Genomic DNA, 12,041 nt, shown 5'->3' with positions numbered 1-12,041 from the left:
AAACGGTCCGGTGAACCCTCGTGACCTCCGATTCCAGCGCGAACTTTAATCTCGACACGCGCGCGCTCGTGATACACTGTTTACCGGTGCACCGTGCGTCTCCCTAAACGTATCCTGGCAGCGTATCATGGCACCGGTGAGATGGTATCGAGTCGATCCGTTCTCCGTTACCCTCCCTTTCTTCGTACTCGAGACTCGGGGTGTCCTTTCGCAAACGCGATATACGTCTATATCTTCCTCCGATCCTTCTTCCTAGTTCGAGTCCTAACAATTACTTCCGGATGACCGGGTTCTCCGGGGTACCCAGGCTCGATCGGCGGAACCTCGAAGGTCGCTAAATTGACGAGAGACGGCAAACGAAGAACAAATGGGGCCCCGGAAGGAAAAGAGACACGGTGCCAATGGTCCGCGAGGAAGGAGAAGACAGCGCAGAAGAGAAGAAAGGAGCGTACTCGCGTGGCAGTGGCAGACAGCTGGTGAAGCGTGCCGTGCCGGTGAAACCCGGTGGATCCTAAGAGCTTGCTGGCTTGTCAAGCACTGAGTCAGGAGGCGCGCGTTCTCACCGCATATATGTCGAGGCGTAGGCCTCCTCCTCTTCGTCTTCTTCTTTATTCTTCTCTCTCTCTATCCTTTGGTCTCGCTCCGTCTCCCTCCTCCTCGCGTACGTTCGACGTCTCTTTCTCCGTCTCTTCTCTCCTGTAGTATCTTACGTATTCGCGTGTAGGGGCCGACATATACCTACTTACTCCCGCCTGCACCCGCCGCCAACAACTAGCTCCCTCCTCCTCCTCCTCCTTCTCCTCCTCCTCCTCCTCCTCCTCCTTCTCCTCCTCCTCCTCCTCCTCCTCCTCCTCCTCCTCCTCCTCCTCCTCCTCCTCCTCCTCCTCCTCCTCCTCCTCCTCCTCCTCCTCCTCCTCCTCCACATCCACCTTCTCCACACCTCCACCTCCACCGCCTCCTGCAATTCCTCGCCCTCTTCGCCCTCTGCTTCACCTCCTCCGCCGCCCCTTTATGCCCCGCTACCCCGAGTCATACACCCCCCCCAAGCCACACGATCCTCCCTCCTTCCCGAGAGAGGCTCTCCCTCGCTCCTCCACCCGCCATCCGTCGCCTCTGCCGCCATACTCCGCTCTTTCTCCAGCAATCTCCCTCCCGCAATCCCTCCTAGCTTACCTTCCTTCTCGCAACTTCTCTCTTTTCTCTACGTCTTCCTCTCTACTCTTCTTTTCCCATCTCCGCTTCTTCTCCTCTCTTTACTTTACACACGCTTTGCAACTCATCGGCAACGTCAAAGCCTACCGTATGTTCTTTACGATCGGCAACCGATTGACTGCCGCTAGCCTCCATGACCCTCCGTCCTCCTCATCCTCGTCCTCGTCCTCCGATTTTCGTCCTAGAACGAAACGACCGTTCATTAACTACTCGAATTGCACTCGAGACCGCTTTCGTATATCGACTTGGAACGATTTTCTTTTTTTTTGTTTTTTCAATTACTACTTTCGTGAACGACGCGTCGAGTAGGTCCATTTCCCTCCATTCATCGACGCGTCGCCGAGATCATCGCTAAACAATCTCGACGCTCGCGTGGTACCTCCGATTCGAAGCGAATTCGATTCGAGACTCACGCAAATGAATTTCGTTTCGACGAATCGATATGCACGTTTGTACGAAAATTACGACCCACCGCATAAATATTCACTAACTTTACTGTACTCGCGTGTAGCGCAACGTATGTATTACAGGGTTGGTAATCCCCTTAACAAACGAATAAAAAGAGCGAATCGGCTCGACCGTTTCTTTTCTCTTCTCGGCCGTGACGTAATTCGAAAATGGAAACGAATGCGCGAAATTTCAAGGTTCTCCGAAAGGATATTCTAGGAGTCGACCGAGACAGGATCCGAGGCATTTAGCATAAAAGGAAATTTAAAATTCGATGAAGACTTGGCAGCGTGCAACGTCTGCAATTTGTGCACGGTCACGATGAAAAATCGATCGAATTTTTATGCGGTCCGAATCGAGGGCACGCTCGGAGCGCACTGTCCCGCCGATGAAGCAGATGCGATAGCAAACGAAAAGAACAAGAAAAAATAAAGGCGACCGTGGACGGAAGAAACGGGGATCGACGAGATAGGCCATCGACTAACTTTTTTTTCCACGATATTTGAAATCCAAAACGATTCAAATCCCGCGCATCGCTCGGCGCATGCTCGCTCGCGCCAGGATGCGCTACGACAAACATCGCGGAACAATGAAATCGACTATTTTTACCTCGCGCAGAAATTTTATTCGTGAAAAAAAAAGCTTCTCGATAGTCGATCTCTAAGCCTCGAAGATCCTCCTAAGCTTGTTCAACACTCGCACGACTATCGTTAAAATAGTTATCCGAAAGGCGATCGCTGGTATATTTTTAGTCCCGCATCTTACATTTCGCAATACTTATTTATTTAAAGTTCTAATAATAATGCAGAATATTAATTTTACTCGCTTGTTAGAAGACAGAATGATCCTAATTTTGTTCAAAATATTTTTTAGTTTTATTAAAAGAATTTTATTAGACTCTTGCTCTTACAATACCAATGAAATATAAACAGTCACAGAATGCATAATGAATACCAGGTACATTATTTAGAAAATAGGGGGAAAGAATGAATAACAAATAAGTGGTATCCGAGTCTAAAAAGACTGACCAATCGCCGTGCGAGTGTTAAACCATTGACTAATTAATTTTCTTTTTCAGACATTTGCATAACACTATTGATTTTAGTTGTTAAATAAAATCAAATTACGTTTCCAGAATAGAAATAATATATGCTGGGTCTAAAAGCACATCGTGATTTCAGTAAATGTGAGAAAGTGATGGGGTTAAATATCTGTGATTCTTAAATAGGAAACGTGGCAACTAATCGATAATTTACAAATTGCTTCCACTTACCAGTAAAAATTATTGTACATTAGTCGATGGTCTTTAGTTCAATCAAGACTTATTAATATTATATGCACATATGTATATTTTATAGTCCCACTCGCTTTGAACCTGAATCTTCGATATTTATTTATTTAAATAGACAATAAATTTTTTATAAATAACGAACGCACAATCTCATTATTATAGTTACATATTGAAATTCTGATGTAAGGAAAATAAACAATGTTAGAAAGCGATAGCCCCATGGATAGATTGTTCGAAAAAATAATTATTAAAGAGATTATTAGTATAATTACGCACTCTAGATGCAAGGAAGCGTTAAAAAAAATTAATACAAATTGATATAACCATTATTGAGTATAAACAAAAAGTTACGAGTCCATATTTAAAAAACATAAAATGTATAATACCTATTAGATACGGATATTCTATGCGACTAATAAACACGAGGTTAACGTATTTAAATTACGCTTGCATATTTAAGTTTAAAACGAATCAACGTATACCAAAGAGTTATCGAAGCTAAAGGATTTTTGAAGTCGGAAAATTCATGAGAACACATTCATAATATATTCAACACCGGACGTCAGTATTTATAAGCAGATTATTTATTGTCCAGCGGTTTAACTTTGTTGCGAATCAACTGATTCGCCGTATCGATAAGCGATACAAGTAACGTTATAACTGTCGATAATCATCGGCCAGGCACAAAAAGACAGCAGAAGATTAATCGAGAAAGTTTAATCGATGTGTCTTCGACGCCGGATTTTTCTCAGAACAATATTTTTCTTGGCCAATCATCCGACACGGGCGCCTTTTACTTCTTCGAAGCTTCATCTTCGATATTACGTCGTTTAATAAAACGGCAATATTAATTACATCCTGCTGCTCTTTTTTTCGAGGTAACAGCCCAACTGCATTAATTAGCATCCTCGGGACAGTGGGCTTAATTATGACCGTAAGAGAAAGAATATCGTTCCCCACCGATCATTTTCTCTTTCATCTCGTCCTTGTCCAAAACGATACCAAACTTATTCGATACAACGCTCGTTATTTATTCAGTGCAAAGTCGATGTCATGATTTTCGATCGCCAGTAATTGAACGTTTTTATACATATTAATAACGATCGTTGCCAGGCAAGATTTTTCTTCCATATTATTACATTCTCGTTTATCGATTAATACGAATGCGTGGTGAGCATTTATTATTCTGTCGTTCGTAACAACACTTCTCAAATTATGTTTCGCGCTGGTGTTTGAGAAACGAATTAAAATGTAATGAAAGAAGATTTATCAGTTTTTTTTTTGTTTTTTAAGCTCATCGAAGCAATTTGAGAAAAGCAGAATGACAGCCCCTTCTGTAAAATTTGTACGTTCATTCGTAAATTAATTTCCATTTACATATCGTTCGTAAATTAGGATTCAGTGAGGGATTTTGCTACTGACAACCAGGCGAGCGAAGCAAACGAAATCTACAATTTTTATTCGTAATATGTGGATAATATATAATGTCTCGTATGACAATTAATGTTCGACTCTACTATAAATCATGAAACTTTTTCCAATACGCACATGAATCTTTTAAGTGATTATAATTGCAAATCAGTCTAGGTTATCGAGTTCTACATGCCCCAACTCATGCGCGAATGAAATTATGACTACAGTAATTCTACAACAAAATATTTGATTTGCAACCCATATGACACTTTATTTAACTTTTAGCAACGATGATGTTACAAAAGTGACTCTTTTCACTGATACAATCTTGCCAATGAACCATTATCGATCTCCGATTGTTACTTATATTAATTTAACTGGAAATAATCATAACAGTGTATATAATATTTATTTTGACTTTAAGCGCCCAAATTGTCAGGGTATTTACAAGTATTTTAATTTAAAGTTAGATTCAGCTACTGATTTTCTGTATAATTATCTTTATACTAGTGTTGATTTATATATTTCGAAATATGTTGGTGAATCTCATAAATACTCTAAAAAGATTGGATTAATTAAATTGATTAGTTGTAAAAAACGCTCTCATAAAACTTTCAAACGAACTTGTATACAAATTATCTTATTTTTGTCAAATTTGCGATCCAGATGCAAAAGTCAAGCTAAATTTTATTACACAAATTTTGTGAACAATGTCTACAGTTCCGACGAGCTACAGGTGCTCTACCGTCTTCGATGTATTATGAAAATAATACCTACTACAAAGGATAATCTTTCGATTGCAGACCTGTTTAGTGCATATTTTGAGCCTGTGAACGTTCCATGTTCCTCAACACATCCCTTGCATAATAACAATGGTATTAATAACAATTCTGATATGTTAACTTAACTAACTCTTGACCCTAACAAAGCTTCTTATTTTGACAGCATTTCACTTATATTTCTTAAATATTGTATTAGATTCTTTATAAGAATAATAAATACCACCAATTTTTTACAAAACTTATTTAAACAATAGTATACATACATGTAATTTTATTTGTATAATTTTCTGCCAACTTTTGGGTTTATATATTTCTTTAGAATAAAACTCATTGCTTTATTTATTAAAAAATCCAAATACGAGTATATGTATTTCTTTGGTTGTTTTTGAACGATTTCCCATTGGTTTAAAAATTAGATATACAGTCTCAAATACTATTAAATTGCAGAATGATCCAATAAAGTGAATGTCTGGTGCAAGAGAAATAGAATACAAATTAATACTGTTAAATGCAATGTGCTTTAGTTGTCGAAACTACTTAATAATTATCCCATACACGCTAAACAATATACTGCTTGCAAAGATTGAAGAAAAGATATATGTTTGTGTTTGTATCGCATCTTAGTTGGATGTTTCCAAGCACTGTATAAATATTACCAACGCATCTATGTGATCTCTCTCGAGAGCAGCCTCAGATTTCAAGAACGTAAATACACGCGAGCTATTATTTACAACATTGGTACGGCCGCAATTAGAATACGCGTCCGTTATTTGGTCTCCATTCTTTACTAAATATAAATTGTTATTGGGGAGGGTGCAACGAAGATTCTCGAGGAATGCGGCTTATAAGATGGGTCATCCTATGTCTCGTGCCGACCACAATTACAGACCAATATTATTTGTGCTTAATTTAAAAGCCCTCGAGGAACTTATATTAGTAAATGACCTTACATTCTTATTTAGAATAATATATAACTAGATCGAGTGTGCACCCCTTTTGGAATTAGTTACATTTTATGTTTCATCCAGACCGTTTAAGAGGTAACCTGTATTTTACGATACAGTCTCTATCTTATTGCGGCTCTTATGATCCAATCAATTCTATATTTTCATATGTGCAAATTACTACGATAATTTTATACATTTTTTTCTGGATCATTGTCATCGTATTTAAATTACGCAAGCAATAAATTCAGAAATACATAACTTAACGGATTAATTCCCATTGACATTAACGATAGTAATAATAATAAAAACTGTGCAATCGTCAACCGTTCGGGACAATTATGTCTCGTGCAACTTATTTAGCAAAGAATTAAAGGAACAAATTAAAATGTAGTGGAAAAGAGATCTATAATTTGTTTGGTCTCTTAAGTTAGTCGTGGAAATCCATTTGAGAAAAGCTGCAGTTTACGGATTTGGAGTTATCGGCTAGCAAGCTCGTGAAAATGCCGAGAAGGTAGAAATCAGTGAATCCGGGCCATCCGAGTGCGTGAAACCGTCGTCCACATGTTTCCTGTTGCCCCACACGTCGCTGATGTCTGTCATCGTGAAGACCAATCGAGGGCTGCTGGCTCTGCCATCGCCACTGCACTTGCACCAGCAGCAGGTGGCTCCAGAAAAGGATCCCTGATTTTTTCGCTTTTTTTCCGCCGTTATACCGCGCTAACGAGCTGTGCCATCGCCTACCGTTTCTGGGCGTTCTGAAATTCCCTCTTTCCTACACGGTTGTAGGTCTCTTCTCGATATCCAACGGGACTCGAATCCTCTTCGCGATTATTTCACGCTTTCTAAGGGAATTCCCATGCCTACAAACTCAAGAAAATCGATTTCTCTTTCCCTTTTGCCATTTACCAAAAGCGTTTCATGTTCAAATTACGTAGGTATCTACGTAAATACGTCTTTATATCCTTCTGCTACATTGTTTATTTGTAGTTTCTTTTTATTCTCTTGTTTTCAGAATTTTAATTATGCTTCCATCTTTTCTCGTAATTACAAGTATATTTTAAACATTTCATTTTCGTTTTCGCATTGTTAAAAATCTGTCAAAAATGATTACCTATCACCTATTGTTTTATCAGTTTCGCAGGGGATCAAAAGCAATAGATGAACACTTTCCAAGCGATCAATTTTAACGCTTTTTTTTCAAAACTATCTAGAAACAGTCATCCTTAAATATTCTAATAGTTATACATATATCGATCTATATGAAATTTAACTCGCATGTAGGAGCTACAAAATAACATCTGCGATCGCTTTTTTCGTTATTTATAAACATTTTTCATGTTTTCAATCAAATTTCGTTACTTCTCCGCAATGTTATTTCAAAAATTTATAATATTGTTTTGACTTTGTCATCCAGACTGTAGCTGCACACATATTAAACACGTAACTATACCATTTTTTTTTTAATGGTCAGCATTTAAAAAAACTAAGAACGCTCAGAGTGCTAATTTTTTGCACAGAATTCTCTTTAGTCAACATATTTCTTCAATAAATTATTATTTCTTGATGAAAAGAAAAAAATTTATATATATTTATATCTCGAATTAGAAGAAATAAAATTAAAATTTGTATTAAGTAACTTGCAATTTAAATAATTTTTAATGAAACAAGGGAAAATATTTTTGTAAAATTTAACAATAAGAATTGAAAATTCGCAAAAACACAAAATTTATAGTCTGGACGAAGTGAAAAATTATCATCCAGTATCGACTAGATTATATTCCTAAGTTTAACTGCTTAAAGTATGAAAAAAAGAAACATTCAAATGATGGAACAATATTCGAACTTTGTTTTTACATATATCACAAATAAAATAATTTATATTTTCTTGATTTCAAACATTCCTTTACAAATAACGCACTGGGTAACTTCTTCATTTGAGTCTGGCTTTCTATTATTATCGTTTTTCTTGATATTTCCCATTTGTTTATTAGCTTTTCCTTCCTTTGTCTATTGCTATTTTCTTTTTGTTATTTTTCTTTGTTTCTCTTTCAACTATTTTTTTATTTGTATTTGCTATTTTTTCTTCTGTCTGTTCTTTTTTGTCTTCTTTCTATTTGTTTGTAGGGAAAAAAAGAAAAATAACTAAACAACTATGTTCTACTTAATTTTAAATTAATAATAGAAGAATAACGACAAACACGCGGAAACATTTTAGATCATAATGTATTAATACATATAAAACATTACCAAATGGGTGGTCTTAAATTATTCTTAATAAATTAAAGATAATTACAAAAAAAGAATAAAATCATTTACTTACATGAGAAACAAATTGTGAACCTTGAAAAGTAATTTTCAACGCTCGAAACTACCAATGTGCATGTGTACCATATCATAAAATTCAAAAACAATGGAGATAATTTTTTTATCATAGAAGCATTTTCATTTAGTAAAAGAAACGAATACCAAGTTTGGTCAGTACATATATTAGAACACATTATAATTAGTAATGGAAGAAATGTCGAAAATAAACCCTCAATATAATTTCAAAAATAGGCAAATCCATCTTTTAAAACTGTAACGTAATGTAAAATGACATTTTTTATGTCGTTTGAACAAAAAACATTAAAAAAAGACGCCATTTTTTAATGTTCTAAACTAGAACATTTCTCTAATACGAATATCTCTTCCTAATATATTAGTATCTTCTGATTACGTAATAGTATTGTCTATATATTCGTTCTTTGAAATAATTTGAATTGTTTTACCGAAAACTTCTCAAGCTTCCTCTTTTTCTTGCACTAGACACATCAAAAAATTAATCGCGCGATGAAGATAGACGTTGAATATACTAGATTATCTAAAATCTTGTACTTTATATCAATATATAATTTATAATAATACAAATAACATAAATCACTTTTTCTTATTTACGGTTATTAATTTGTCTTTTATAATAGTAGATGGAGCATAATAATATTTTCTGTCTAGAGACATAAATGAAACAAATACAACTCTGACTATATGTTAGATTTGATAGCAGCATAGCTAAACATCGTCTATTAAAGACTACCCTATACATGTGCCATTTTTATAGTGTAATAAATACATTATTATTATTATTACTACTATTTATTTTTGGGGCATCCTGCATAATAAACACGTATTCGCAGACTTTAATTGAAATAACAAACGTGCAGGATCGTTCGATTAAGGGGTGCGTATGTCGCTGATTATGGCCGATACGCAACAAACTGCAAGAATATGCACCCATTGCGATGTGACACTCGTAGCGAGACATCGTCGGCCGTGACATTCGCAATGACATTGCGACTAGAAATTACCAAGCGCCGGACAGCGATATGCGTCGCGTTTTCGACGCCGTTGAGCTCTTCGTCGAACACTTCGCGTCGGCCCATCACTGTAATTGGCCCAGACACGCAAATCACGTTTTCTACGAACTCTTTTGGAAACCAAAATCACCATTCGCTATGCCATCTAGACGGCCCGGCGCTGCGTAATTTCCGTAACTGTTACGCAATTTTCAAATCGATAAACGACTGCACCCGTTGGCGCCACTGAATTCTCAGACCTTTCATTTTGTACCGCGTATCTCATGAATACACTCTTTTACCTTTTCCAAGCTTTAAATATTGTTAAACAGCAAATATGTTCCGACGAATTCCGTGAAAATCAATTCGTCGGTACGAGACAACGACTATTTTAGGTTATAGAAACGATACACATTCAGAATTCTACTCACCGCGCAAGATTCACGATGAAAGCTTCTGTCTTAGACATTGCTCGAGCGTTGAAGTCTTCGAGTACGCGAAATATCCTTCTTTCGTTGTTTCGTAACATTCTCTCGGCGTATGTGAACGGATTTCTACGACTTCGATCCACCGGTTGTGATCTTCGGATCGATCGAAGAAGGCGCGCAAACGTTGCACTGTTCGCTTGACTTTTTTCACGGCGCATTACCGACGCGCATACCACTGCGACGCTATTGGTCCACCCGCGGAGATTGACATCCGGTGACGCTCGCAATCTCGAAACTGTCTTACCATGTGTAGTTGCGAAATCTTGTAATAAAATTTAAGAAAACGATTCAATATTCGATATAATAAAACACTGTTTCTTTCATTGATTTACACGAATATTTGTTTCCTTTATTTAATTCTTCAATTACTTTCGACACCTTTAGGAAATAATAAAATCGAGATCAGTGATTCTCTATAATCCGAGGAGAAATTTACTTTACCAACTGTAATCAAGATTCCAACTTCGATCGAGTTATTTGTATTTAATTATTATTAAATGACTAAGGAATATAATAAGGGTTATATATTAGTTAATATGAGTTAATATAAGTGTTTTCTTTTGCCCTTTTCACCAACTCCTTAGTTTAACATAAAAATCCCAAAGACCTTTCTCGGATTAACGACTCGTCTTTTTCCCGTCAAACTTGTCAATTATGTTATTCGACAGACACGTGCTTAGTCACGTCATTATTCGAAAAGTAAAAATCGAACGGAACTTATATTCAGTATCGAAACATTCGTGGCAACATGAACGTCCTTTATCTGCTGGTAAGCGAAGACAAAAATTCCGACCAAAAGTTTGTTCTAATACTGCGTAAACTTTGTAGACGCTCTTCGCGTTAACCGCCGCTGAAACGTGCATACGATTTCTGAAGAACCATGAAGAAAAGAACATTTTTCACACGATACCAGGACGTGTTTGGCGATGGAATACCTTTACGCAGGATTTCGAAGAAATCCAAGCTGTAAAGCTTAACAGCACTGCCGTATGTAGCGTGAAAATGGCAAACAATTTGCGAGGAAAAACCATCGTTGTCGCTACAGATATCGTAAGAGTCTTAAAAATTTAATCTTTATACAAATTTTACGAAGATACAAATGTTATTGTTTATTTTTAGATGAATCCGTACATTTTGAGAGACTCGAACGACACCAAAGTGTCCGGGTTTTTTGGAGACATATGGACTATCCTGGAAGGGACCTTAGGTTTTAAGTACGCACCGATATTTCAGAAAGCTTTTCGTCGCGAATTCCCCGTTTATCGTGCGTTGTATTCTCTTTAATATATCAAAATTTCAACCTGCGAAAGGCGACGTTTCACATGCACCAACCCAATAGTTTTTACACCTGTTACGTCGATTCATTCACTCGAATTTCACGGTGAGCGTCGGAATGATATACATATGTAAGCGTCGAAAGACCCTACGAGGAATCTGACCAATTTTCCGTGTACCACCCACACGTCGGTGGGTCAAAATACTCGCATGATTCATTCGTCTAGACAGGTATAAGTATAGTATCACGGGGAAAACGAGGGTGGCAGAAGGGAAGAGAAAATAGTGGCGGGCTGGTGCGTGCACCGTAATAAAGGCGTTTCTTCGTCGATTATGCAGGACGATTTACCGAAAAGCGGGATCGTCGGCCAGCCAGACGCTGATGAATGGACAGGCTCACGCACTACTGGTAGCCACGGTGATTTATTCCGACACCTCCGGTTATTACACTTACAGCACTCCGATTACTACCATCTCGTAAGCCATCTCTAATTTATATTATGGAACCTCTTCTTGCCGCGCTTCCTTTTTGTCACAACATACAACTTGGAATTCGCTTAGCTATTTCGCGATATTTCATGGAACACTCAACTTAGTTGAAGTAGAATATTTTGATCCAGAAATGTTTACAAAGGATACTCACTCGACTCCTCTTCGTGTACTGGCATTACCACGCGCCATGTGTCTCCGTAGATACGCCCTGTTTGTCCAGTCAGGTGGAACAAGAGTGTCACAGCGGTGGTATACGAACGTCTTCAGTCGCGGACTGTGGCTGAGCATCCTGATCTACGTTCTGGTCACCGCCACCACCATCGCAGGAGTGCGTTACCTGCAGAAAATTACACAGTCAAATA

The sequence above is a fragment of the Colletes gigas genome, unplaced genomic scaffold, assembly GCF_013123115.1.
Source record: "Colletes gigas isolate AHSC1104 unplaced genomic scaffold, ASM1312311v1 Colletes_gigas_Sc00044, whole genome shotgun sequence".
In the NCBI taxonomy this organism is placed as follows: domain Eukaryota; kingdom Metazoa; phylum Arthropoda; class Insecta; order Hymenoptera; family Colletidae; genus Colletes; species Colletes gigas.
This window is presented reverse-complemented; position numbering follows the sequence as displayed.